The 13380-nt window shown below is 36.5% G+C and overlaps 1 protein-coding gene across 2 annotated transcripts in view; it reads left to right on the forward strand.

The window, feature by feature from the left end:
• Positions 1-13380, forward strand: part of LOC137031650 (radixin) — a 572796-nt gene that overhangs the window by 478914 nt on the left and 80502 nt on the right. The gene's annotated exons all lie outside the window — the stretch shown is intronic.

Genomic DNA, 13380 nt, shown 5'->3' on the forward strand with positions numbered 1-13380 from the left:
AGGTGTGTTTGATTAGGGTTGGAGCTAAACTCTGAAGGACAGTGGGTCTCCAAGGAATCTAATCAAGATTGTAAAACGCACACACCAAGAGAGAGAGAGAAACTGAGAGACTGAGGGGAGGGGAAAAGTTTAATGTAAACAAATATATTGATCTGACATATAGTACATTAATTTAAAATTCATCTAGGTTTAATTACCAAACACACAATCTTAATTTAAATCAAACAATGATTTTACAAAATATGAAACACTTTCTGTTTCCCTTTTTTTGTCCTTAATTTTATCCCTCACCATGGCAACACTGTTCGAGATATCCTATATTTTCTCTGTCTTAGCATCATGTTGGAAAAAGTTTGGTGTGAATCGTATAAACTGCCAAGGAGTAGTCATTTAAAAATTCAGAACCTGATTTTTCAAAAAAATCCACATTCAAACCAAAATAGCTGACTTCCTGTTGGTCGGAGTGTAAATTAGAAATTAGGCTTCATGAGAACAATATGTGACCCGATCTGGCGAAATGAGTCGGAAGTCGCAATGTTCTATTTTAAGATATGGGCCGATAATGTGGAAAAAGCAATTGCTGCGTCCCAATTCGCCTACTTATACTACGTCCTAAAAGTATGTACTGTTTTTGTAAAGAAAAAGTACATACTTTTGAGTGTGTAGTAGAAGAGTATGCAAGTTTTGGGACATACTACCTCGTCATAACTGCGTCTTTAACGGACGTTCTGTTGCTTAGTTACTCAACCTGTAACTGTTTAAACTACCCTGTCAATCATCTTGTCACAGTTAAAATCCTCCACATTGAATTAAATTTATTTTCCTACCGTTTCGGAGAGAAATGTAGTCGCACGTTGATCTGCCAGTCATGGGTCTTTCATGCAGAGAACTCTCCTCATCTTTGCATTATGATGCATTTAAAAGTTAATGACCAAACACATCGTTATAAAAGTTCACAATGCTGTTGCAGATGAAATATAATGTGGATAACATTTAATAAATATCTTTTTGTCAGGTTAGACACTGCTTATTAATCATTCAAGCCCCTTTACCTTAACCGTTGTACATCGCACGTCCGTCATGTTTGTAGTTTTTAAACACTTTTTATTCGTATTTGTAGTTCTAATCGAATCCTCGTCCACAGCGCAATTTGTTATGGGCAATATTAGCCGTTAGAAGTGGATCTGCACTTCGAATTCTAACCGGAAAAAGTACACCATCCGGGTATCTTTGGAATACTCATTTCAACATACTATGATTTGGGACATACTAATTCTTTTTTCGAATACTATTTAGGACGCATAGTATGTGAATTGGGACGCAGCAAATGAAAAAAATCGTTTTTTTTTTTTTTTAAGCTAATTTCAAATAACAGGCTTTCAAAAATAATCTCCCAAAGTTTCGTAGTCCAGATAATTGAGTAAAGGTATTTAAATGGCTATTAAATTTGACATGGTTTTATTAAATTCGCTGGAAATGAACTTCTCAACTCATCTCATCACTTATGAGCATTTCCCGGTATCCCCTGAAAGTCATTATCTCTGCTCTACAAATATGGTGTTACACCAGGCCCGGCGTCAAGGGGGGGCTTGGGGGGGCTTAGCCCACCCTGCGATGATCTCAAGCCCCTCCTTTCCCAAGCCTGGCAGAAGAGAACGTAAAAACGTAATTAAATAAGTACAGTGTGACATAAAATGTGATTTGTAATTTCAATTAAAAACAAAAAACAAAACGCTACTCATTTTAAATTGAATCGAGTTTTAATCATACCATAACCACTAAAAAAATATCAGGCAAAAATATGACATGACTATAGGACTGAAGGGGCTCGCACACCGGACGCGAAGCTCAGCGCCGCGACACGTCTTTAAAATTCGAACGCATTGTTTTCAATGAGTGTTTTCTATCGTCGACATTCGGCGCATGTCCGCGGCGCCCAGCTACGACTCGCGTTCGGTGTGCGAGAGAAATCTGACCGGAGATTTGTCTCCTAGTAGTTACGACTCTACTGAGAAGTAAAGAGTAAGCGCCGCAGACTCCAGCTGTTCTAGCAGGTTGGTGTTATTTTATTTATTATTAGAATGCGTTTATAACGTTTATAACGTCATCTTATTTTAATCCTGACTTTTAAAAAAATGTTTGTGTAAAGTTTGAACCAGTTCTGATGGCATCGGCCCAGTGCAAAATCATAATACATTTTTATTCTTTGCGAATAGTGACATAATTAATACTAATCACTTTGTTTTATAGGCAAAATTAAATTATATCGATACCAAACGCCCACTGACACTCAAGCTATGTGATATAATTTAATTTTACACGTTGTATAAAACCGATCAAAAAGCTTAGAAATGTAAACACACTGACTTAAACGCTGATTTTTAACAATGGGAAGCCCCGTTTCGACTGACAGGCACGCGATCAGTCCAGGCATCCTCCTGTCAGACTAGCGCGCCTTATAAAATAAAACTCCCATTTGCGTGTCTCTCTTTAAAAGCCAATAAAAATTGAATCCATATAGGTAGCACAAAAATTCTTTTTGCATACAAAACCAAAGACTTTAAACTTTCATATCAAGCCTCCAACATGCTTCTGTTGCGTTATTTTCACCCTCTAATGAGTCTGAGAAATATGCGTTTACAACAAAAATAGCACAGCAGCTAACTGAATACAAGTATATATTTCACGTGCTCATAACTTCATGAAAAATGCACAGATCAGAAAAATCGCACATCAATATTTAAAGCAGATTCTCAAGATTAAAATGAATCCAAAATCAATATAATATATTGCGTTGATCACAAGATATTACTCACGGAATGATTTAACATACTTGGCTAAAAACATGTCTCTCATCTCTCCGGGATGCAGTGTGTATCCAATGTTCCCGGACCCATCCATGTTCGTTTTCCAACGTGGAATAACACAAAATAGATATAATTTTAAAGCTTAGAATCTCATCTTTTTAATGCATCTAACCATTTTGAAAAACTCCTAACGAGTGCTGAGATGCACCTCTAAACCGGAGTTTACCGCCCGTTGGCGCCACCTGGCTGCGGAAAAAATGAACAACAATTTTTCAAACTATTCTTTATAATATTACTACGAAATTTGAACCAGCTGCAGCTCACATATAGGAGAGCATTACCAAAAAAGAATTTTTTTAGCGATCTTATTGTGTTCCTGAGTTATTCCATGTAAAAAACTAAAAAGAAAAAATATTTTTTAAAAATTATATATTTTTTTTGTCTTTTATCAGCTGTTTCTCGGCAAGAAAATGTCCAAATTGTAATGTAATTTATATTTTCTTAAAATTTAAAATGTTTTGTATCAACTGATACCTACCTTTTGACTCTCCTTGCTAGAGTTTTGGAGTTATGAGTCTTTACTTTTGTACTCTAAAAAAGCCTTCAGGTCTTAAAGGGTTAATTCAAATAAATACTTTCAAATAATTTGAGCTTCAGCCTGGTTTAATAGCATTTATACATATATAAAAATGTCTTTGGTCAAATTAAGCTGTAAAATAAATAGTTTATCCCTTTAAATGCAATGGATTTTCAACAAAAAACGGGCAAAAAACTTTAAAAGCGATTTTCTCAGGTTTTCAATTTGAAAAAGAGGGCAGACAACCATAATTCAAATGGGTATATCTTTAAAACCAGCTTATTGTCTCATCTTTCCATTGATACCAAAATCTCAACGTTGAAATTTGGGTCACTGTGACTCATTTTGCTGGATCAGGTCACATATATGTACTGAGATTGGTGACTGTAGTTAAAACTAACCATGATTTCAGACTGCGTTCAAGGGGGCGCCGTAGAGCCCCCTGCCACACCCGTGTACCAGCTTTGGCCCAGCCTTAAGAGTTTTGACCATGTTAAGGGCCCCAAAAGCCACAAAAACCCTGATGAAAAATAAGAAATAAAGCTGCAAGCAGCGATGATGGGCCCAAGCCCTGGTGGAATCAGGGCAACTGTGCACATTGGGCAATATGCATTTAAACTGGGTAAACTAAAAATAATTATGTCAAGATATGAGACTCTTCCTGTTTCCCTTTTTGTCATTACTTTAATTGCTCGCCATAGCAACACCGTTTGAGGCATCCAGTATCCATTCACAATTTAGTATCTTCAGTGTTCTGTCATCATGTTGAAAAAGTTTGGTGTGAATCATGTAAATTTGCTAGGAGTAGTAGTTTAAAATTCAGAGCCTGATTTTTAAAAAAATCCACATTCAAACCAAAATAGCCAATGTCCTGTTGGTCAGAGTTAATGACTATAAATTAGAAATGTATCCGACTTGATGAGAACGATATATGTGCTGAGTTTGGTGACTGTAGGTAAAAGTAACCCCCCCCACCCCCCCCCACCCACACACACACACACACACACACACACACTTTTGTCAAAAGGTGGTGCTACATTTGGCCTGTCTCTGACGAAGTCTGAAGCAAATCGGGTATAAATAAGAGGGTGATCTCAAAGCATTTTGAAAGCGGCACACTTCCTGCTGCCAGTTGGTGGTGCTATAAATTTGTCTCACAATAGTCACATCCATGTGATCAGTCTCCTTCAATGAACATACAGCTGAAGTTTCATAAAAATCAGGCTATGTATGAAAAATGTATAACACACTTCCTATTTCCCTTTTCTCGACATAAATTCATTGCCTCACCACGGCCAAACTATTTGAGATATCGAAAATCCGTACTAATACATGCAGGTGTGTTTGATATAAGTTTTCAGACCCCATTCAAGGGGGCACTGTCGAGCCACCCTGCCACGCCCAGGTACCAGCCTCTGCAGCGTCCTAATGGCTGCAGATTCCAATATGTGTGCCAATTTTCAAGAGTTTTTGAGAATGATAAGGCCCCCTTAGGGGATCAATAGGGCCCTGCGCCACCAGTGACTTGGGCCCTAAATATAGCTGCAAGCAGTGATGATGGGCCCAAGCCCTGGTGACTTCAGAGCAACAGTGCATGGTGTGTACTAAGCATTTAAAGCACATAAATGTAAAAGAACTATATCAGAGTTGTTCGAATATGCAACATTTACTGCAGCAAGCTCGTGCCAATATGACTGTGAACTACAGTAGCCACATCCATGAGATCATTTAATCTTAAATGAATTTCATGTCATAGGATGTCATTTCACTTTGAAATTACTGCACAGTTATCCTTTGCAGCTCAAAATTTTGTAGGTCCAGTATTTATCTTAAGAGATATATATAATCACGTTATTGAAATAAGTTGCAAAAAAAATGTTGAGTTAATTATGGAAGTAAATTAATGCCAAATGTTTTTGAAATAAAAAGCTTGTTGAATTGCACTATTTGAAAAAAAATATGCATTACATTAGCTGTACTTGCATTTAGATGCACTGTATTTTTAAGGCTTGCATTTTTATGGGCTGAAATTCAACATGGTCGTATATTTAGGCTGTGAATATTTCAATTAAAAATATTTCACACACATTTTCATTATTAAAAATTCAATAATTCATATTCACCTTTTAGATTTCACTTCCAAAATATTCATTCTGTTTAAAAATACAACCTATAAAATTCGACTAGCAATTTTCAGTCCATTTTATTTCGCTTTACAAATTCGCTTCCACAAATTCAGTGGCTCAAATTCGGCAGAAAATTCAACATTTCACATCCGGGAACTGCAGGAAGAGCAGTAGAGTGCCGATGCATCATCTCTATCTGCTGTTAGTCTTCTTCACCAGCAGGTGTCGCTAGCGGCTGTTTAGGAAGACCAAAGCAACGCTAGTAAGTCATCATTCATTCATAAAAACGGATTTACAGAAATGGAGCAAGTGGTAAGTGAATGTGTGATGATTATCAGGGCCAGTATAAATGCAGAAAAGCTGATAAAGACACAAAAGCTGCATTTATGTTTAATTCAGTGTATTTACGCTTACTTTCCCTGTGTAGCTACAGCTTTCTCTCCAGTGAACAAGATAACGTTATTGCCCGATGCTGGTGTACAGATCAAACGTTAAATCTGAGATATACATATATTTCTCTCTGTTGATAAGTTTCCTTAAATTTATATCGCAGCGCGGTGTTGTAATAATAGGGTTTCCCTCATCCGTCATAGGATTCCCCTGCCATCAGGACATATAAAACTCTTAACACAGCTTAATGGACTCGTACAGTGATATAAAAGACCAAACTCGCACCTCATTTGTGATGTAGGTTAGACTATATAGGCTCCAAGAAAGCAGATACTGGCATTAAGTTGATTTGACGCTGAACGTTTGATTATAATATTCGCAAATTTAGGGACCGTCTCTAAAGTTACGACATTCTGTATTCACGTTTCTACCTTCAATAGCATTTAAAGAGAATGACTTAGTCACAAAACCAACTCTAAAGTGTTTATCTAGGTGTCAGGTATAATGCAAACCTTTTAGATTATTGATGTTTATTAAAATAAAAGGTAACACTTTATATTAAATAGTTGATATGAACGAACAATGAACTGCACTTCTACAGCACTTACTAATCTTTGTTAATGTTAATTCCAGCATTTACTAATACATTATTAAAATCAAGAGTTGTATTTGTCAACTTTAGTTAATGCATAGTGAAGTTACATGAACAATGAACTGCTGTATTTTTATTAACGTTAACAAAGATGGACAAATACAACAACAAATGTGTTGCTCATGGATAGTTCACATTAGTTAATACATTATGAACCTTACTGTAAAGTGTTTCCAAATAAACTGTCAAGTAATATGTAAAGATTGCTATGTATTTCACTACTGTATTGGATAATTAGAAGCTCAATAACATTTGATGAGAATGATTTACAATCACCAAAACTACCTGTGAAGTGTTCATCTATAGGTGCCAGGTCGAAGAGTGATGCACCCTTCTCAAATTCAAATTCAAATTCAAAATTGCTTTATTGGCATGACTGTAAATAATACAATATTGCCAAAGCATACATATAACAATAATAAAAACATCTGTATAATAGAAGAAAATATAAAATATTATAATGCTATCAAATATTACAACATAACTTAAACTTAAATTAACAGTGTAACACAATAGAACATGTCTGAACATTTGTTACCACAGTGGTTAAACAAATATACACACACACATGTACGGAGGGTCACTGTGGTGGACGGTAGGGAAACACTCTGAGGTCAGACACACACATTACACACACTCACCTGCTGTCTCTCAGGCTGTGGCACATCCACACGCATCTCGCAGCCAGTGCTGCTGTCGGTCCCTCTCCTAATATTAACTTTATTTGTTCTACTTCACTCATGGCAGTAAAGTTCTTTATTACGTTACTGAATTTGGTGAAGTGGAGATCTCAAATGGATATGTATTTTTGACAGTGAAGGAGGAAGTGCGTCTCTGTCTCGATCTCTCCTGTCCTGCAGTGAACACACACCCTTTGCTCTCTGGGTAACCAGCTCTTTCTGTGTCTGCCGGTCTCGATGGCTAGACTGTGCTCACTGAGCCTGTACTTGGTCAGGATCCGTCTCTGCTTTGTGTCTTTGACACTTTGGAGATATTCTTCTAATTCATAATTTGATTTCAGTGTTCGATAGAATTGTAATTTACTTTGTGTTTTAGTTTTCTCATCCCAATGTTCCAGATATGTATTTTTAGATTGTTTGAAGATTTGGTTTATTTTGATGTTTGGAGAAGCAGTGCTGGTCTGAGACTGGTTAGTGTTAGTAGAGTTAGTCAGGTTAGTAAGTCTCAGAACCAGCTGACTGAGGTGACTCTTTTCGGGGTTCAGTTCTTGGGTTTGTAATGCTTTAAAATGTAGCGATTCTGTGGGACTTGATTTTAGATGCATCCAGAATTTGAGGGATCTTTTTTGCATATTAATAATCAATGGGAATCGGCCTAATTCTGCCCTACATGCATTATTGGGTGTTCTTCTTTGTAATTTTAGGATCATTTTACAGAATTCTGTGTGTAGGGCTTCTGTTGGATGTCTGTCCCATCTAGTGTAGCTCTGATCACTGAGTGGACCCCAAACCTCACTTCCATACAGCGCAATGGGCTGAATGACACTATCAAAGATTTTACACCAGATTGGAATTGGTAAATCAATGTTTTGGAATCTTTTCTTGATGGCGTATAGAGCTCTTCGAGCTTTATCTTTGAGAGCATTCACTGCCATACTGAAACTCCCCGATGCAGTGACGATCAGACCGAGGTAAGTGTACTGCATTGTGTGTTCTAGGGCGGTGCTGCCTAGACTGAACTGGTATCTGTGTTCCTGACATCTGGGCTTTTTCTGGAAGACCATAACGTTGGTCTTCTTGAGGTTTACTGCCAGGGCCCAGTTCTGGCAGTAGTTCTCCAGCAGGTCCAGGTGCTGCTGTAGTCCCTGTGCAGTGGGTGACAGCAGCACCAGATCATCTGCATACAGCAAGAGCTTGATGTTCTTGTCTTGTAGAGTGAGTCCGGGAGCTGTAGACCGTTCCAGCTGCACCGCTAGTTCATTAATGTAATGTTCATTCTCTCTCTCTCTCTCTCTCTCACACACACACACACACACACCTATACTGGTACGGGTGGTTTATAAGGACTTTTTTTCCAAATAAGTTCCATTGTGGTTTATGGGGACCCACCTTTCCCATTGTCATAGAAATTAATAAGAAACATTAAACTGCTCCTTATGGCATGGGGTAAAACGCTGACTGCTCAGAATTTAATTCTAGTGAAGCAGTTTGGAAATATGAAGACCTGACATTCTACAGCACTGTGAGGACGGGGCGGGAGTGGGCGTGTCCTGATTTAATTATGACTTATGAGGACTACCCTGGTTTATCTGGACAGTCACCTACAGTGCATCATTAAACATGAGCATCATACTTGTTTAACTTTACCCTTGAGTGTACCACATCACTTAAGTACGTTTCAATACCAGTAAACAGAAAAACAAAATAAGAAAACAAAACAAAGCAAGAAATTATCAGCAATTGCTTAACCTGGCTTAATCTTATTAAATATTTTAAAAAATAACCCTGAGTTTGTAATGTGAGCTTTAACAGGTGTGATGTGAGGGAAGAGCAAAGAGAGAAGAGGGGAAGTGAAATATGAAAGTAAATTAACTATAAAAATTAAGAAATAAAAAAAAGGATAGTTTACTAGTTAACCATCACTGACTAGAGCAGTCACTTCCCAGTGAGAGCACACATTTATGCATACATTTTTTTTCAAAAATGTAGATTAAATATGTTACTGAACAGTTTGAGATGATGGTTTTATTGTAAGATACATAAGTAGTTTTCATAATTGAACCTTGAATGTCAATGTCTTAATTTATTCATTAGATTTTAAGTAGTTTTGTATAAAAATTGTTTTGAATAAAGCAGAATATAGGCATTTGATGGTGTTTCATGTTATTGTGAAAAGAGAGTTATAATTGTTAAAGAATTTATTAGTATCTAAATGAAAATTGTTGACCAATTGGGTTTAACTGGACATTGTTTACATACACACACACACACAACCATAACTAACCCTTCATTATGAGGACAGTTTGGGTTAAACTGGACATCACTCACAAACACACACAACCATAACTAACCCTTCATTATGAGGACAATCTGGGTTTAACTGGACATTGTTTACATACACACACAACCATAACTAACCCTTCATTATGAGGACAGTTTGGGTTTAACTGGACTTCACACACAAACACACACAACCATAACTAACCCTTCATTATGAGGACAATCTGGGTTTAACTGGACTTCACACACACAAACACACACACACACACAACCATAACTAACCCTTCATTATGAGGACAGTTTGGGTTTAACTGGACTTCACACACAAACACACACAACCATAACTAACCCTTCATTATGAGGACAATCTGGGTTACCTGGACATCACTCCATTTACTCCATACATAGCAGGAGTACTAGTATTAGTTAACCATACTAAATCAAATCAGCTCTTCTACATTGAAGAGTGAATTCACAAATTATTGTGCATCTTTTTGCTGCCACTGAACCTGCAAAATTAATATGCATACCTAAGGAAATAGTGCTACAATGTGCTGTTGCTACAGTATGTCAGCCAACAAGCATACATGTGGTGCAATACACAGGTTAAATTAACCTGGTTGAAGAAAATTTAGTGATCAAAGATCAGCAAGTTTTACACTTCAGACTTAAGACTAGTTAAAGGTCAATAAGATGAAGCAATAAAACTCAAAAGAAACTGAAAAGGCAATTAATAAAAATTAACAAATGGTAAAAAAGGCTCAACAACTAAGATATAAAATAAGTATGTTTATGGGACCAAAGTGCAACAGGGTATGGGCCACAAAATTCACTCAGCAACACAGTGCCAGTGGAAAAAACAAATTATACTGCCTTCCAATAAAAATGCAATAATTTGTACATTTCTATAAAAACAATGTTTTAACAAAAGTAAATAAAAGGATGTCTTCAGCACAAAATATAGACCTGATTCAGACTCTTCTGCTTATAAATTCAGTGGTCCAACAACATTTTAGACAATTTTGCAGAACAAAAGCCACACACATTAATGTAAGGCCAAAATGATCTCTCTAGGAACTCTCTAAGAACTTTTTTTCAACATCATACCTCGGTTCCTCACGAAGCCCCTTATATTTTGGACTGTTCTTTCTCTCAGAGCAGGGTCCTCTGCAGTCTTGCACTGCTCACAATCGGTTTTTGTTGCAAGGTGTCCCTTTGAAATATGGAATAATGTTTCATGACAGCATTCACTTCATTTGGGCTCCATGGCCTTTTCAGTGTTCCTCGATTTGGTCTCTGCAAAACAAATAAAAATATACATATATACATATACAGTATGTAAATACAGTCAAACCAAAAATTATTCAGACTCTAGATATTCGGTTGTTAAGTCTGACGTCACACAGCAGCGCTTCCGGGTCCTAACGCTCTATTTCATACCATAAGAAAACAACAAATGGTGCTAATATACACACACGATGTGGTGTAATACTAAAAAAAATATATAATCATAACCTTTATCTCCGTACCAAAATTCTAGATGGCCAGACAATGATTCATCTTTTATAAATATTTAAAATATTAATGTCTGTGATGCTGTGAGCACGGAGACTGTTGTGTAGACTGTAAGTATTTAAAATGTTTTAACTTTTTAAAATGATTGATGTTTAATATGAATAAATAGCGCTCAAAAACGGCCGCCGATGGCATTCTCAAGTGAAACGAGTCAAGGATTGGACCCGGAAACGGCGTTCCTTACGTCACGACTTAACAAGCGGATAACTTTTGATATATTTTTACTAGTGGGTGCAGGACACTATAGTTCATTTATGTAAATGAAGTAAACTGTGACATATTATACCAAAATATTATTCATACAGTGGACTACCAGTAAAATTGATAAAAATTTGGAACCAAAAATTATTCAGACACTTTGACCTGACCATGTTTTGCTTAAGTGTTATTAGGGCTTGACGATTACGGCCTAAAATCAAAACCTTCATTAATTGAACATTTTACCTCGATTACGATTAATGAATGATTATTTTGTTTCTGGGGTTTTTTTCCCCCTCATAGTTCACTGACAAGGTTTGTACTGTAAATATGATTATACATTTGTACATTTCTTACAGATTTCTGCTCGTTGTAAATCATAAAGATAAATTAGCACAGTACCAGTATACGTGTGATTAATTGTACTGTCTCTATTAATTGTGAAGTTGTAGGTTGTAAATAGTTCCTTCAAAAGTAGAAAAATATATGCTATAATAAGTTTTGAATTTCTAAGCTACTTTTGTGATAAATCACAGGACAGCGCTGACAACTAGTTTCTGCGTTCCTCTCTGTGCGCTATCTTCACAGCTACTGTTTGTATGAATGTTCGTGCCACAATGCAGCTGCGTGAGCATGTTAGCTTGATATAATACACATCCGATCATCTAATCGCTTAAATGTCCAAACCATAAAACAACTACAACTGACAAAGTTTAGTGAAGATGCAAGGCTCACCACTCGCATAATAATTTGGAACGCAGTGTAGCGATGGCGCGCAAGTGACATATCAGTAAGATTTCAGTACAATAAACATTCAGATTTTAGTTTTTCTAAGAAAATGTTTGTTTGTTTATTTATCCATGTCTTTTTAGATAACTGGTATCAATCTCAGACAAAATAATTTGCCAGATCTATGAAAACCCTACTTAGAGGTTGTAAGTCACAGTTCTCATGCAATATGGGAGGAAGAAAGATCTTTCTGAAGATGAAAAGCATGAAATGGTCCAATGTTGTGCAAAAGGCATGAAAACATTGGACCACTGGACCATTTCATGCTTTTCTTCTTCAGAAAGATCTTTCTTCCTCCCATATTGCATGAGAACTGTGACTTGCTTAATAATGTGGAACAACCTCTAAGTAGGGTTTCCATAGATCTGGCAAATTATTTTGTCTGACATTGATACCAGTTATCTAAAAAGATATGGATAAATAAACAAACAAACATTTTCTTAGAAAAACTAAAATCTGAATGTTTATTCTGCTGAAATCTAACTGATATGTCACTTGCATAATGATTTGGAACGCGGTGTATGTGTTGAACCGGTGTTCACCTCCGTGTTTTGCTTTTATGCCACTGACTGGACGGGGCAGAGTCACATGGCTACACACGCGGTAGTGTGTTTTTAAGGGGAAGTATTAACAGGATTAAAAAAAACGAAATAACCGACATGGGAAAATTACGTCGGTTAGAGGTTCTGAATTTCAGTTTTGATTACTTTTCGATTAATCATCCAGCCCTACATGACAGCATTAATTAAAGTTTCTTATGGGTCAAGATCAAGTTTTCTGTTTCAAGCCACTCCCATAATATGTCACCAATCAAAATAATGCACGGCTCAGATTAACTGTACAGCATGTGTGTAAGACTCCAATAAAAGTAATTATTATCACAAATAAATCTCAATGAGAAAAACTGGTTGTGTCAATAGTATTATAGACTACACAATATTATTATATTATTTTCAAATAAGTTATTAATTTAGTTCCTGGTTCAGTTCAGAACTCTTTAAATAAAATAGCATTGGATGGAACAGATTTTAAGTATCTGTGCCGCTTAAAAAGATGCAATCTAATCCTGTTTACAAGACATAAGCCTGCTCCCGAGCAGGCTTATGCTTACGGACCTGTTGCTATGACAGCAACTCCAGAATAAGTGTCGAAGAACCGAACAATCCAAGATTGTGCCAAATCGTCATCGATCAAATCCAGCTAATTGAGTTAGCACCATAAAGTATAGGCAAACAAACAAATAAATAAAAAATATATAGTTATTTACCAGTATCCTTTTTTAATCAAGCTGTTTTTGAAACGATAA

Source organism: Chanodichthys erythropterus, chromosome 12, assembly GCF_024489055.1.
Source record: "Chanodichthys erythropterus isolate Z2021 chromosome 12, ASM2448905v1, whole genome shotgun sequence".
Lineage (NCBI taxonomy): Eukaryota > Metazoa > Chordata > Actinopteri > Cypriniformes > Xenocyprididae > Chanodichthys > Chanodichthys erythropterus.